The sequence below is a fragment of the Anabrus simplex genome, chromosome 7, assembly GCF_040414725.1.
Source record: "Anabrus simplex isolate iqAnaSimp1 chromosome 7, ASM4041472v1, whole genome shotgun sequence".
In the NCBI taxonomy this organism is placed as follows: domain Eukaryota; kingdom Metazoa; phylum Arthropoda; class Insecta; order Orthoptera; family Tettigoniidae; genus Anabrus; species Anabrus simplex.
This window is the reverse complement of record NC_090271.1, coordinates 29881274-29898029: the sequence shown is the minus strand read 5'-3', so window position 1 is coordinate 29898029 and position 16756 is coordinate 29881274.

The window sequence follows — 16756 nt, the reverse complement described above, 5'->3', positions numbered from 1 at the left end:
CATAAGATTTACAAGTTTTAGTACCTACTGCGTGCATACCACTTACCGTTTTATGGCCAAGTCGATTTTATCATTCTAGCGTCGGGAAATCGAGCGTTTAAAATTAATTGAGAAATTAATTAAAATCACACGTAATGGCCTGATTTACTCTTTCCTTCGACAAACAAGTGTTCACTCATTTGTACAGCTATCGAATATTAAATAAAATGTCACTGCTCACTTTTCAATACATATTTTTCTGTCTGACCTTCCTTGGTCAAGTCTTGTTCGTTTCGGACTCCAACAGCCTGCCTGGTGGTCAAGGTCGTAAAGGTACGGCGCCAAGTATGTATAGTCTCACACTGTGGTTAGCCGGTTCGAATCCTGTTGGTCGGAATGTTGACCAGCAGGATAAGAGAGGTGTTGGTATACAATTTCTCATCACTAAATTGCGTGCCAAAAGCCTGCATTAAATTCCAAACCTCTCCGCAGTGTTCATATGGAGTGAGGGCATATGACGCTGGTCACGATGATTCGTCCGTCGGATGGGGACGTTAAGCTTTTAGCAGACCCACAGGAGAAGTCTACGTGGCGATACCGGGTTTCACCATCATTCATCCTCTTCATATCAGACGGCAAAGTGCCCTCTTTGGACTCCAGACTAGGATACTGAAGAACATTTACCTCCCAATACATCAGAACACAGATGAAAATACCGTAAAAGGCTGAAATCTCGGAAACATGCCTGGAAGACGCAAAGGAATTAGTTAATTCACACTTTAAACCTGATTTTTTTTTTAAATTTCGCGTGCCTATTTCTAGCCGAGTGCAGACCTTGTAAGGCACACCCTCCGATGAGGGTGGGCGGCATCTGCCATGTGTAGGTAACTGCGTGTTTTTGTGGTGGAGGATAGTGTTATGTGAGGTGTGTGAGTTTCAGGGATGTTGGCACAAACACCCAGGCTCCGGACCATTGGAATTAACCAATGAAGGTTAAAATCACCGACCGGGCCGGGAATCAAACCTGGGACCCTCTGAACCGAAGGCCAGTGCGATGACCATTCAGCCAACGAGTCGGATTTTAAACCTGATGAAACATAGAAACATGAATGGTCTCAATCGCGCCCTCATGGCACTGTCAACATCAGGGATCCAGCTACAAAGTTGGCTGGGTTCAACCTTCCACGCTCCACCTGGACCACACTTAACAGGATACCCTGTGGAGTCCGAGGAAGTGCTGGAAAGACTTCAGCTTGTGACTGTGGTGCTGAAGTGCAAACCATCGTCCACATTCTGAAGGACTGCCCTCAGCGAGCTTTTGCTGGTTCTATCGAGGACATACGCCATGTGACCCCTGAGGCACTCTCTTGGTTGGAAGAGCGGACACTCGTTTATAAAAGACAGAAAGCCCTCCACATTAACCTTTTTAAGGTAAAGCCCTCCACATTAACCTTTTTAAGGTTGACTTGGTATATTTATTTATAAAGGTGATAGAGTCGATTGTATATTTTTTATGTGTGTGAAGAACGTGTACATAGAGTCAATTGTCAACTGTAGCATCATATACTAAATAAAAAACCGTCTCTCTGCCTCTTTATCATCATCATCATCATCATCATCATCATCATCATCATCCCACATCCAGATGCGCAGGTCGTCCACGGCACCAGGCACATATTCTTGGACTCGGGCAGTATTAGGTTTGCGAGACATGCGGAGTCTTTCTAGTTCACTTCTTTCGAAGTCCTTCCCTTTCTTTTGCCGATATCGTCAATCTGCAAAGTTTTGGAATTCTCTTCCCTTCTGATTAGTGTTAAGAGAGGATGGTTTCCCATATCGTGTTGTTTTTGTTGTTGTTAGTCGTTTAGTCGACTCCAACTCTCCATGACCACATAGACGAGAGTGCGCCATCTCCTTCTGTCTTGCATTTTCCGAAGACTTTCCAGATTGAGATTCACGAATTCCTCGATGCTGTCAGTCCATCTCATCCCTTGTCACCCTCTTCTTTTCCCATCAGTTTTCCCCACCATTTTCCAGTGAATCATGTCTTCTTAAAATATGACCAAAGTACTCATGTTTTTGTTCCAGTATTCGAGCAGCCTGGGTTGATTTCTTGTAACATGGCCTTATTAGATTTATCCGTAGTTCACGGAACTGTAAGGAGTTTTCTCCAACACCATACTTGGAATGAGTCTATTCGACGCTCAGCATTTCTTACTGCCCAGGTCTCGCTACTGGAAAGAACTTTACTATACTGATTTCTTTTTCTTAAAGTGATGTTCTACTCTTGGACACACTATCAAAATTGGCCATAGCAGTGATCTTGGAGCCTAAGTACTGTAGATGAAACTAGGAACTACCTCCATTGTTTTTCCCTCTAAATGCCTGGAGGTGATAGGGTTGTTTTTTTTTTTTTGCTAGGGGCTTTACGTCGCACCGACACAGATAGGTCTTATGGCGACGATGGGCTAGGAAAGGCCTAGGAGCTGGAAGGAAGCGGCCGTGGCCTTAATTAAGGTACAGCCCCAGCATTTGCCTGGTGTGAAAATGGGAAACCACGGAATACCATCTTCAGGGCTGCCGATAGTGGGATTCGAACCTACTATCTCCCGGATGCAAGCTCACAGCCGGGCGCCTCTACGCGCACGGCCAACTCGCCCGGTGGTGATAGGTTTAGCTGCCTCGATTTTCGTTTTCTTCATATTCAATATTAGTCCAGCTTTTTTCTTTCACCTTCAGTAGGAGATACATTGTTTCTTCAATTTCTGCCATCAGGGTAGTGTCATCCGCATATCTACGGTTGTTTATATTTATCCCACCAACTTAATTCCAATTTATGTTCCACGTAGGTTGGCATTGCTCAGAGTACAGGGACTCTCATGTAACCTAAGACCGTCGAAGCGGCGTTTTTACACTCCAAAATGTAAGGTGCGGTTTGGGAGGCGCGCGCATAGTCCTTCACCTTGCAAACAGCCTGCACGTGTTCAAGCTGGTAAGCATAAGTCGCCAATCTGAACATGGTGAGACAGTTATCATTGCAACATCGTATTTTCGTATATAAAAGTTCTGGTTTCATCTTAATGGTGGTGTGAACAATCAGTCACAACTCTCGCTATTGGTGTGGAGAAAATCTTAATGGTGTTTATAAAGTCCCTCATTATGATAGAAAGATTGGTGTTTGGTGTGCTGTTAGTGCAAGACGAATAATTGGGCCTATTTTTTCGAGACGACAGTAAATGTAGAGAGGTACCAAGATGACATTTTGACGCCGTTCTTCTATTCGTTAACGGAAGAACAAAAATTACGCGGGTGGTTTCAAAAAGATTCATCCTCTGCTCATACAGCAGAAGATTCCCTTCCTACAACCTCGGAAGTGTTTGCAGACAGATTGATCAGTGCTGGTCTATTTCCCCCTCGTTGTCCAGATATAACAGTGCGTGATTGTGTATCGAACAAATCCTCACACATTGGAGGATCTGCAGTGGCAGAAATCAAGTCAGCCAGAATGTGGTTACCAGATACAATATCTGTATAACCCAAGAAGGACGACACTTCCAGCATCTCTTATAACGTAAGATTTCATATGAGAGTGGATACACGCTTAAAGCAGGGCGGCCATGCGCGACACAAGTTCGGCTGAGGCAGCTGCCGTAGCGCAGAGTACAAACACCGTGCGTTCGGTCTTAGTTTATATGAGGGACCCTGTATACTATGCATAATTTGAATAAACAGGATGTCAATATGCAGCCTTGCCGTACGCCATTCTCAATATTGACCCATTTACTTGTTCCATAACGGGTTCCCACCGCAGCTTCTTTGTCAGGGTAGCGATTCGTCAAAAGACAAATAAGATGGTGTGGTATTCCCATATCCCTCGGTACTTGCCACAGTCTAATGTAGTGAACACAGTCAAAGGCTTTAGAGTAGTCGATAAAGCGTAGATACAGATCTTCCTGGGATTTTCTATTTTCTATAATCCAACGAACGTTAGCAATGTGATCTCTGGTTCCCGTGCCTTTATGGAAATCTCCCTACTCTTCAGATAGTTTTCGGTTCATATATTACTGCGGAAACCTATTTTTCAGGATCTTGACCATAACTTCGGTAGCATCAAAAGTAATTGCGGCTGTTCGGTAGGTCAAACATTATTTAACACTGTCCTTCTTTCGACTTGGGATGAAAAATGCGTTTTCCAATCTTTCTGCCACTGCTGGGTTTTCCCCGTGTTTTTTTCATATCTGTTGACATATTGAATGCAACACTTTCACAACGCCCTCTCTTAGGATTTTGAACAATTCTGCTGGGATTGTATCATACCCGCTTGCCTTGTTGTTTACAGTACCTTCTAGCGCGAATTGACTTCACTATCTAGGATACCTGGTTCTGGCCCTGACAAAGCACTAACTTCATCGTCAGGAGTAATTAATTGTTTTCCATACAAACTTCCTAAATATTCCATCCACCCTTCCTTAATTCTCTCTCTCTCTATGCTCTTTACTGTCTTTTATCATTCCAATTTTCACCTGGAATCTTTCTCTGATGTCTCCCATTTTTCATCTAAATTTCCCTCATCTTACCCAGTCTGTTATTTTCCCCCACTTCCTTGCACTGTTATTTCCTGATAAGTGATTAGAGAGTACGGTTGCTCAGTTGTACTTCCTCTTAAAACAATGATACACCACCACCACCACCACCACCACCACCACCACCTTCTTGCTGTATACAGTGTCACATACCAGGGCTGTAAGTAAACTAGTGGCCACGTAGTCCAGGAGATGGGGCATGCGCAAATAGGAGCGGTCAGGTGTGTAGTGTGCATTTGACGGCCAGTTGGAAGTGTTGTTGCTGTGTGGCGTTGAAGTGAAGAGTGTCGATTTCACCACTGTAAAGCATGTTTTCAAAAGGTGATCAGTGTTCGTGAATTAAAATCGAGGTTCCTCGTGACAAAAATGCATCAGAATGTTATGGAGGATGACGTGAAGCCTGTGACGAGAATGCATTACCGTACAGGACGTCAGTATGAAGAGTCGAGGTGTTTCGTGAGGGTCGGATTGAGGCTGAGCATTTGCACCACACTGATCGGCCGTCCAGTCCTCAAGATCAGATTGATATCGTGAGTGGTCTCGTTTCTGTAGACCATCGATGGACTATCCGGGAATTATCCGTAGAGGTTGGTCTCAGTCATCAAACTGTGTGGCACATACTGACGAAATGTCTTAACATGAGAAATATTGTGGCCCGTTGGGTTCCAACACCTTGCCAACGGTCCCCAACGGCTGGGATATTTGACAAAAGATAATCGACTTTGCAGGTGATTATACTGAAGCAGAAATTGTCCTTGTTAGTTCATTAAATATTGCGTTCTATCAATATTGCACCTACTTTATTTACAGCCTTTGTGCCTAAGATTTTCGACACAAATTTCTGTGAGAAACTGAATCCATTCACTCACTACCAGGCAAACAAACTCTTGCATGTCACTCCGTATGATATTCACGCCCAGCGACAATAAGATAGATCGGAACAGAAAGCCTCCACTAGGGAGGAAGGAGAACTACTGAGGTGCTCTCTTCTTATAATGTCAAGCCTTGAGCGAGTGAATGGGGAGCAGTTAAATGGTGCCGAAAGATAAAGAACACTGATTTGAATTTGTTACGACACTCTTTATGCATTTGTTTGTGTGGGACCTCAATTAAAAAGATTTATTTTGTGTTCCCTTTCCAGCACGCAGAGAGAATTACAGACTGATATTTGCAGTTGATGAATATAATATTACACCCGGGGAGGTCTTTACGCCTCCTTCCTTGAGAAAGAAAGAAAGGACAAGTTCCTTCCCATTTTAAACAGCGCTCCTTTTTCATCAGCAATTCCTCATTCTAACGTACCGGTCCGGAAATTGGCCCTCGCTAGTTTCCCAATTTCCTCAGAAATTCTCGACAGAGGTTGTCGCTTTTGTTTCTGATCGCCAGTGTGCGGTCATGCATTCATTACGAGAAGAGGCTCCGCGAGAACAATGGGGCAGCTTTAAGACTCTTGGAGTGCCTCTACATGGTGGAATTTCTCACGATGAAATACAACAGAAGGACAGGGAGTTATATAGCTCTTCATCGCCGTGATTTTCTAATTAAATACAAGTTGGAAGGGGATTCAATCGGGGATATTTCTGAAGACAAAAGAAATGGAATTATGTCCCTGCAATGGCTTGGATTAGGGAGAAATTTCAACAATAGTTTTATTACATTCATGTTATTGTTTTGTACAACGTCCTGTTATCATTTTAATGTTTTAGTAGTTTCATCCCTTGTGGGTGTATGCGTTCGAATGCACCCAATACTTCCACTACCTGACATTAAGTGGCGACTAAAAGGGGATCCCAGGAGCATTCAGCTTTGGATTGGCGACCATGGTTCCCCCAGCTGAGTCTGTCATTGCTTTCACTTACTTGTGCCTGAACTCTCACTTCTGTCTTTCCTCTTCGACCGCCCTTGCCCAAATCTTGTTTCTTTCCGATGCCTAGGGAGGTTTCCATTTCCATATTCTCCTTATTTTCCAATACCTTTGGTTTCTTTTTTCTTTACAAGTGGCTTTACCTCGCACCGACACAGATAGGTCTTACGGCGACGTTGGGACAGGAAAGTGGGAAGGAAGCAGCCGTAGCCTTAATTGAGGTACAGCCCCAGCATTTGCCTGGTGTGAAAATGGGAAACCACGGTAAACCATCTCCAGGCCTGCCAACAGTGGTGTTCGAACCCACTATCTCCCAGATACAGGAGACTGGCCGCACTTAAGCGACTGAACTATCGAGCTCGGCAATCCTTTAGTTTCATTTCTGATCATTGTGATGTTAAGAGAGTATGGTTGCACAATAATCACAACCACACCGAGTAGTATTTACACTACTTTAAATAATAATAATAATAATAATAATAATAATAATAATAATAATAATAATAATAATAATAATAATAATAATAATAATAAATATATAATATAATGTGCAATATAATACATATATTATTATTATTATTATTATTATTATTTTTGATTCGTTGTGCCCAGCTGTGGAGCGCGTTTGAACTTATTTTGCACAATGTTTCTTCTTCTTTTCTTCCCAATATCTCTTCATTTTTTCACTGTGTTCCTTTCTGCGTGTTTCTGTCCAGCCTGTATTTTTTCTTGTTGGTTTCTCTGCAAATTTATGTTTGTTTACTAAGCTTCTAAATTTCATTCTATCTTGAATATTATTATTATTATTATTATTATTATTATTATTATTATTATTATTATTATTATTATTATTATTATTATTACAGTCTGGGAACTCGATCCTTATCTCGTCGTTGGTCTTCCTTTAGGTCGGTGCCCTTCTGCTACCGTCTCTATAGACATCCTTGCCACCGGGCGAGTTGGCCGTGCGGTTAGGGGCGCGCAGCTATGAGCTTGCATCCGTGAGATAGTGGGTTCGAATCCTACTGTCAGCAGCTCTGAAGATGGTTTTCCGTGATTTCCATTTTCACAACAAGCAAATGCTGGGGCTGTACCTTAATTAAGACCACGGCCGCTTCCTTCCCACTCCTAGCCCTTTCCTATCCCATCGTCGCCATAAGACTTATCTGTGTCGGTGCGACGTAAAGCAAATAGCAAAAAAAAAAAAAAAAAGAAAGTCGTCCTTGCCACCATTGGTGGATCTTGCCGTTTTATGTGTCAGAGCCATGTTAGGTGGGATATTGGTGCCACACCAAGCGTCTTTAGAACGTCCTTATGTCGAGTTTCGTCAGTCTAGTCGACCAACGGAGCATTTTTAATCCCATCGTACGTAGAATTTTTACATGACGCTGCACTGTTGGCCGGCATTCAGCTCCATAAAGTGCGTCTGGACGGAAAAGAGAACTATAATCATAACTTCGAGTACCGTATGAACGGCTTTTGTTTCCTCTTTTAGTAACACAAGCTAATCCTTGTTCAACTGAAGAAGAAACTTATTTGCTACTCAGCTAGTATTGCTTTTTTTTCCCTTTCTGTTTGCATCGAATAAAGGTTCTTTAAACGATAGACTGCAATTAGCTACAATTAGAAACGCACGGTACATACAGAGGATGAAAGAGCAACATCACAGACTTCACAAAGTAGTTCGAATCTGACGGCGCGGCCTTCTGCTCACAAGACCCCGGCTTAATTCAATGACATTTCAGGGTGATTAACTGCATTAACTCAGTGGTACTTAAGCTGTGTTCCGTGAAGAGACAGAAATAAGTCTTAAAATACTGAATTTTGCGACCATGAGCCATTTGCTGGTAAAAATCGAGTAGAAATGGTTGAGCTCCTGCACTGTGCAGTTTTATTATTATCCCATAATAATAATAATAATAATAATAATAATAATAATAATAATAATAATAATAATAATAATAATGGCAGCTGCTGAAGCCTGTCGCACTCCTCTGCGGCAATGATTAAGATGAAATGAAATGATCTTGGAGAGTGTTGCTGGAATGAAAGATGACAGGGAAAAGCGGAGTACCGCTGTCATGCCTCCGCTTTATCCAGCACAAATCTCACATGGGGTGACCGGGAATTGAACCACGGAACCCAGTAGTGAGAGGCCGGCGCGCTGCTGCCTGAGCCACGGACGGTCTAAAAGAGGAGGTTCTAATAATAATAATAATAATAATAATAATAATAATAATAACAATATATTATTATTATTATTATTATTATTATTATTATTATTATTATTATTATTATTATTATTATTATTATTATTATTATTATTATTATTATTATTATTATTATTATTATTATTGTGCGGTATCAGCTACCAAGTGCAGGCAATAAGATTTGACACCGTCTAGGTTGCCTGCGCGTCAATTTCGAAGTTCTGTGTTCTTCTATCAGGTGGCACAGTAAACTCTTGGGCTATCAACGGTGTCAACAGAGATCTTTTGCGTAGTCGCATCGTGTGGCATGGTGTGTCGAATGGACTTAAAATTCTGACTACCTATGCCGGATTTCAACCCGCGATTGGTAACTAAACCACTGAACAACAGAGGGAGCTGTCACCTCACCACGACGGTTGCTTCGTGCATACTTCTGGTACTCGGATGTTACCGCCAGACGATAAGCCTTTTGGCGTCTTTTTTTCTTTTTTCTTTGTGTCAACTACCCCGTGACGGATAGTCTTGCTGACACTGACTCATTTAAAATAAACTTCGCAAAATTTGGATCTATTTATTTCAGCAGCGTATCGTTCTGTAGAAGGGGCTGCCTGGCCGAGGCGGTAAAGGCGTGCTCGGTTCGCCCGGATGGACGTGGGTTCGAATCCCTGTCAAGAAGTCGCAAACAATTTAAGAAACGAGATTTCCACTTCTGGAGGTGTTTATGGCCCTGAGGTTCACTCAGCCTACACCATAAATGAGTACCAGGTTAATTCCTGGAGGCAAAGTTGACCGGGCGTAGAGCTAACCACTCTGCCCCATCACGTGCATCGGTTAACAATGGCGGAAGCCTTTACCTTCCACTCCTCCAAGGGCCTTCATGACCTGTACGGAGGTGACTTTGTCTTTGTCTTTTTATCGTTCTGTAGAGCCTGAAGTGTTCGAGTACATGCTAGGCTCGCCTGGTGCAGGTCCATTTCCACGGCTAGGTGTGAGATGATGATGATGATGATGTAGCCTACTCCTGTCGAATGGCTCAACATCCCTACCCGGCGGACGAATTACCATCAACAGTGTCGTATACCCTCACTTCATATGAGCACTGCGGAGAGGTCTCGAACCATCTAACCACGGTGTCTGACCATTAACGATGGTGGACACCAGGTGAGCGGACAGTATAACATTTTAATACAATACATTTACAAAAGCTTGGTAATATATTTTTACATAATCTTTGGAAATTATTTTCTCTTGCAAAGCAGTTTTGTCCTTGAAGTTGTAAACTTAGCTCTACAAATATTATTATGAGAGAAAGTATCTACTTTCTTCGTACGTGGAGGCTGACCTCGAAAATCACTGAACTGCTTTCAGTAATGTTCACCAATGAAAAAAATTTTCTTTCCAGATTATTAACGGGTATATATGCTAATCATGCTAATTTATCAGGGGAACAAGTTGTGGAGGAATTCAGAAGAAGTATTCGTCCAAGACGCTTACAAGTGAACAGGCAGACTGAATTGTTTGTTCTATTTTAAAATGTAGCCTGCGAAGTTAATAAATAATTCAATTTTCTATAGAAATATTCAAATGCATTTTCCTCCCTAATTGTAATAGTTGTCAAGGAATTTCTTTTTGCGCATGCATTATGCCATAAAATCCATAAAAAATACCGGTAACAGTTAGCATACAGTAGCATCAGGTAATCTGTGGTACCAACATTCTCAAATAAGGAGAGTGTTTTTTCAGCCTTGCTTATTGCAACAAAACTATGTGCGTTTACCTCGTATACGATGTAATTTTGTCATTTGGACATTGTAAAGCTGAAGATGATGTCAGTAACTATCATGAAAATTTGTTATTATGTGAATTGCTACGAAAAATGTATTGTAATATACTACTACTACTGAAATGTTTTCATTCTTCCCCTGAAGGGGGAGGCGGGCCTCTTAGAAGGTGACGCCGTCTCTCAGGCCGGGAGATTTGTTACGGTGAAGGAGATGCTCGGAGAAGGTGAGGAGGTTGGCGGCCGTGGCCTATACTAGGAACAGTCCCGGCATTCGCTTAAGTGCAGGAGAATGGAAAACCACGGAAAAACACTCTCAGGACAGCCGACGGTTGGGGCTAGCCTTGAGGTCCAGCCCTGGCCCGTCTCCCGAATGCAGAGGCGTAGAGCCTCGGTAAAGCCGTGGCCACTTATGCGCCGAGACGCACTCTGCATCTACCGACCCCTGTTAACGTTCTGAATCAGTGTGGCTATGAAACGAACAATGCTGATGACCTGAAAGTGCTGAAGCCATTTCAACCACTGATGATTGTGAACTTCTTCAGTTAAACCTGAATAACACAACAGGATGGACGATACACAATAGATTATATGTAAACATTCCTAAATGTGTCGTTCACCCTCTTCACTTACAAGTAAGGGAGCGATGACCCGAGACCCGTAACAGAAAGACCTACGACCATTATTTAGACTGGATTGTCACTTTCACTGCTCAGGTATAGAAGGTGGTCGCTGAAGCACGCAGAACTTAGGCATTTTTATAAGAAATATGAAGCAGTTTAAACACATAAAAACGTTGTACAGCACCTTGATCAGGGCGAATGTGGTGTGGAACCCTGAGTGCATGTGCATCAACTTGAAGTGGTGTAAAATAAATACTTGAAACATCTAAATAGTCCGCATCTGTGGTGTAGTGGTTAGTGTGATTAGCTGCCATCCCTAGAGGCCCGGCTCTGCCACGAAATCTGAATAGTGCTACGAGGGCTGGTACAGAGTCCACCCAGCCTCGCGAGGTAAACTGAATAGAGTTGGGTTTGATTCCCACCTCAGCCATCCTCGAAGTAGTTTTCCGTAGTTTCCCACTTCTCCTCCAGGCAAATGCCGGGATGGTACCTAACTTAAGGCCACAGCCGCTAACTTCCCTCTTCCTTGACTATAACTCCCAATCTTACCATCCCTCAACAAGGCCCCTGTTCAGCTTAGCAGGTGAGGACGCCTGGGCGAGGTACTGGTCCTCCTATCCTTCTCATATCCCCCGATGGGAAGTCTCACGCACCAGGTCACTGCTGTTGAGGTGGTAGAGGTGGGACCCCTCACTGAGTCCGAGAGAAAAACCGACCCTGGAGGGTAAACAGATCAAGAAGAAGAAGAAGAAGAAGAAGAAGAAGAAGAAGGAGGAACATGAAGATGGGAACAAAAATATTACGCAAAAGTAATATAGACCTAAACGTTCTCGCAGTTACTGCTGGATCTCTCTACCTTACTGTACTTTCTTCTTTCTTAATCTGTTTACCCTCCAGTGTTGGCATTTTCCTCGGACTCAGCGAGGGATCCCAGCTCTATCGCCTCAAGGTCAGTGACCTGGAGCGGAGACGTTAGGTCGGGGGATACAACTGGAGAGAAGGACCAGTAACTTGCCCAGGTGGGAGGATGGGGAGATTGGAAGGGATAGACAAGGAAGATGGAAAGTAGCGGCCGTGGCCTTAAGTTAGGTACCATGGCGGGTTTTATCTGGAGAAGAAGTGGGAAACCACGATAAACCACTTTGAGGATGGCTGATTTTGGAATCGAACCGTCCTCTACTCAGTTGAACTCCCGAGGCTGAGTGAACTCCGTTCCACTTTTCAAATTTCATGGCAGAGCCGGGAATCGAACCCGGGCCTCCGGGGGTGACAGCTATCCATGCCAACCACTACACCACAGAGGTGGACAATACATATTTTAATTTGAGGTAAAAAATAAATTTCACGGCAGTTTATGACCCCTCAAATAATAATTTATTTTGTAAAAGGAGGAATATTGTTATGGAGAGACTCGAACTCACGTCGTCGAGATTCGTACACAAGTACGGTGCCCGGTCGGTCACTTCTCCGTTCGTCTGTGTGGTAAAACTCCGGGTATATATTATATAGGTTATGCGTTTCATTGGAATTGGGGAATTCATCCATTTTTCTGAAATTATTAGTTTGCGGACCTGACATGTTTAAGTAACATGTGTTCGCCTTATAGTGTTTTATCACCTCCATTTGGCCGGAAGCGGATCCTGCGTCATGACATTTATCCTCAATTTTCAAAATCGTATTGACCTAAACCCTTAAACACGAATTACTGTTGAGTGTCTTCCAACAAGTACATTGAAGCTCGTTGAAATCGGTTGGACGTAGGGTCTGGTCTCTCCTTGTAAGAAGACTGAATATCGACAATAGCACCTACCACTCTCGAAACAAGAGCGTTCGCTATCAATATTGGAGAAATCGTACACCACCAATGTTTATACATCATTAGAGAAAATCTATGAAGGCAAATAAATCACATTTCGTAACACGACTCTGCATAGGACAAAGTACAGCTGGATATATGAGATAGTTTCTCAAAATAATAGCATCTATCCGCCCCTCCACATATATTCTTGCCAGGATTAACTCGACATGTTACGCAACACCAGCATTGTAATAAATCAATTCACCAGGTCTGTAATCTTACAATAAATTGTAGCTCATAGAATAGAGATTTAGAATCCTAATATTTGCTCTCGGGCTATTCGTTACCTGGGATATATCGGGGACAGTTTTACCTCCCGGGGTGCAGACATTTCTACGGATCGGATGGCTACGCGGAAATAAGGCTATTAATATAACCTATAAAAGAATAAAAACGAATGTAGAAGACAACACCAATACATAATACGTTTTACTAACCACGAATTGTATCACGCGATCGTAATTACTGTTCCGAGGGGGAAAACCTATATTATCAACCTCTTTCAACATTAATAAGAAGAGAAATAGGTATATATATTAATGCCGGGCTGAGTAGCTGGCCATCTGATCTCAACTTGGCAGGTACGATCATGGCTCAGCCCGGTGGTATTTGAAGCCGCTCAAATACGTCAGTCTCGTATAGGTAGATTTACCGGCACGTAAAAGAACTCCTCTGGGACTAAATTCCGGTACCTCGGCGTCTCCGAAAACATAAAATATAGTTAGCAGGACGTTAGGACAATAAAATTATTATTATTATTATTATTATTAGTAGTAGTAGTAGTAGTAGTAGTACATTTTTTTCACAAGTTGCTTTACGTCGCACCGACACAGATAGGTCTTACGGCGACGATAGGGTAGGAAGGTGCTAGGAGTGGGAAGGAAGCGTCCCTGGCCTTAATTAAGGTACAGCCCCAGCAGTTGTCTGGTTTGAAAATGGGAAACCACGGAAAACCACGGAAAACCATCTTCAGGGCTGCCGACAGTGGGATTCGAACCCACTATCTCGCGATTACTGGATACTGGCCGACTGAAGCGACTGCAGCTATCGAGCTCGGTATTATTATTATTATTATTATTATTATTATTATTATTATTATTATTATTATTAGTAGTAGTAGTAGTAGTAGTAGTAGTACTATTTTTAATATGTAATAATAATAATAATAATAATAATAATAACAACAACAAAGATGGTGATGTAAGTCATGACAGCTGAGTGATCGTCAATGGCTTGAAGGTCACGGTTTGAAGGATGAAGAACTCTAGTGCAATTGTTCTGGTCCAGAGTTCTAGTATCACCACAAAAAATTGCAAGCCTTGCTTGTCTGTCTTGTAAGTACCGTCACTCAAAAAAGAATGGGCACATGGTATTGTATAAGTTACTCACAGGTACACTTTTCTCAGAACTATAATATTTCTTGTGAGTAGGCACATGGTTTGTATCTACAAGGAAAGTTAACTGTATTTTGAAAATAATTAAACTTAAGTCTGATAAAATATTAAATGAGAGGAACTAACACAACACCACGTGCTCATTCTTTTGACATAATTGTCAATGGCCTAGTTCTAACACCAAGTATCTGACAATGTTCTTTCAGGCAATCATTTTCCTTAAGACTGGTCACGCCTCCCAGCCACATATGCCTATGCAGTCCATCAGAACAATTTTCGCTGTGTTTATTTTCCTATGCTGATGTCTAAAGGAAAATCAATTTTAACGTACCGTCCTGTACGAATGTATGTTTGCATAACGTATTTTCACTTTCCTACAGTATGATTTATTTAAGATTTATTTTCCTTTACATGTTAGCGTAGGAAAATAAACTCAACGAAAATTGTTCCGCTGGACTGCATGTCTTATGTTGCCGGGAGGCGTGACCAGTCTTAAGGGAAATAATGGATGGGAACATGGAACATTGTCAGATTGGTGGTATTAGAACTAGGTCATCGATGTGTCTTGTAGTTGGAGGGGGCATCTGAAATTTGCTACACAAAATGTGTGACACGATGTTACCTAGCAGCCGTGTAGGCTGAGGTGTGAAGTATTGATGGATGGCCATGACTGAAAGACATGCACAGTGTCTCCCATATAAACTAAGACTAAACGCACCGGTGTTTGCACTTTGGGTCGAATGTACTGTATTTCGCGCGCGGCCGCCCTGCTTTAAGCGTGTACATAGTCTTATATGAAATCTTACCTTATATAGGATGCTGGAAGTGTCGTCCTTCCTGAGTTATACAGTCATTGTATCTGGTAACAGAATTCTGGCTGACGCGAGTGAGTTCTACCACTGTAATATTTCTGCTTTCATTCGTAATATTTTCTTTCAGTTTCTCCAATGTGTGAGGATTTGTTCGATACACTTTTTCTTTCAGTTTACCCCACAAGTAAAAATCACACACTGTAAGATCTGGAGAACGAGGGAGAAATAGACCAGCACTGATCACTCTGTCTACAAACACTTCCGATATTGTAAGAAGGGAATCTTGTTCTGTATGAGCAGGGGCTGAATCTTGCTGAAACCACCCTCGCGATTTTTCTTCTTCCGTTAACTGATGGAAGAACGGCATCAAGAATGTCATCTTTGTACCTCTCCGCATTTACTGTCCTCTCGGAAAACAGAGGCCCAATTATTCGTCTTGCACTAACAGCACACCAAACACCAATCTTCCTATCATAATGAGAGTCTTCATAAACACCATTAGGATTTTCTGCACACCAATAGAAAGAGTTATGACTGTTCACAGGACCATTAAGATGAAACAAAGCCTCATCTGAACAGAACACAAGCTGTGGGTCGAATAAACGATCATTCAGTGATGCAAGATACCACTCACACTACCTCACTCTTGTGGCTGGATCAGCATGTTTTAAACAACGGGCCAGTGTAAACCTGTACGGTGTAACAGCTTTGCAGTTATGTGTGCATAAAAAATCGAAATCCCTACTTGTGCTAATTTTGTGCGTTATTTATTCGGTGACCGTTCAAGATTCGCACCAATGTCATCCGGCTTTTGCTCTGTTAAAACTGTTCGTGTGCGCCCATGTATTTTGTTGAGCACTGAAGCCAGTAGTTTCAACTTTATTTACAATCACGTGAATCTGTGCTCGTGAAGGTGGCATTTCACCAGGAAATTGCTGAACAAATGCATCGCTTACCCGTCGAGCCGACTCGTAATTAAAATAATTTTTACATTGGAAAATGAGTTGTTGCAATGATAACTGCCTCATAATATTAACAGCTGACATTCAGGCTGGTGATGCTTGCAAGGTCAAGAACTATGCTCGTGTCTTCAATACTGCTGCACGGGTATCGCAGAGTAAAAACGCCGCTTGACGGTCTTAGTTTATATGAGGGACGTATAGAAGGCTCTTTTTGTCAAAGAGGCCTCATATCATCATACTCTTTTTTTTTTTGCTAGGGGCTTTACGTCGCACCGACACAGATAGGTCTTATGGCGACGATGGGATAGGAAAGGCCTAGGAGTTGGAAGGAAGCGGCCGTGGCCTTAATTAAGGTACAGCCCCAGCATTTGCCTGGTGTGAAAATGGGAAACCACGGAAAACCATTTTCAGGGCTGCCGATAGTGGGATTCGAACCTACTATCTCCCGGATGCAAGCTCACAGCCGCACGCCTCTACGCGCACGGCCAACTCGCCCGGTTCATCATACTCTAGAGAACTGGTTATTTCATTCGTGATTGTTTCATAGACCCTGAGTCAGCTTCCCCCTTTCGACGCAAAGGATCCTACAGTACACTTGTAGACTTCAAATTCCATACAGGTGTCTCTAAAACGAGTCGTTAGATGCAAACAAATAATCGTTATTAATTTGAGCTTCATTTATTGAAAGACG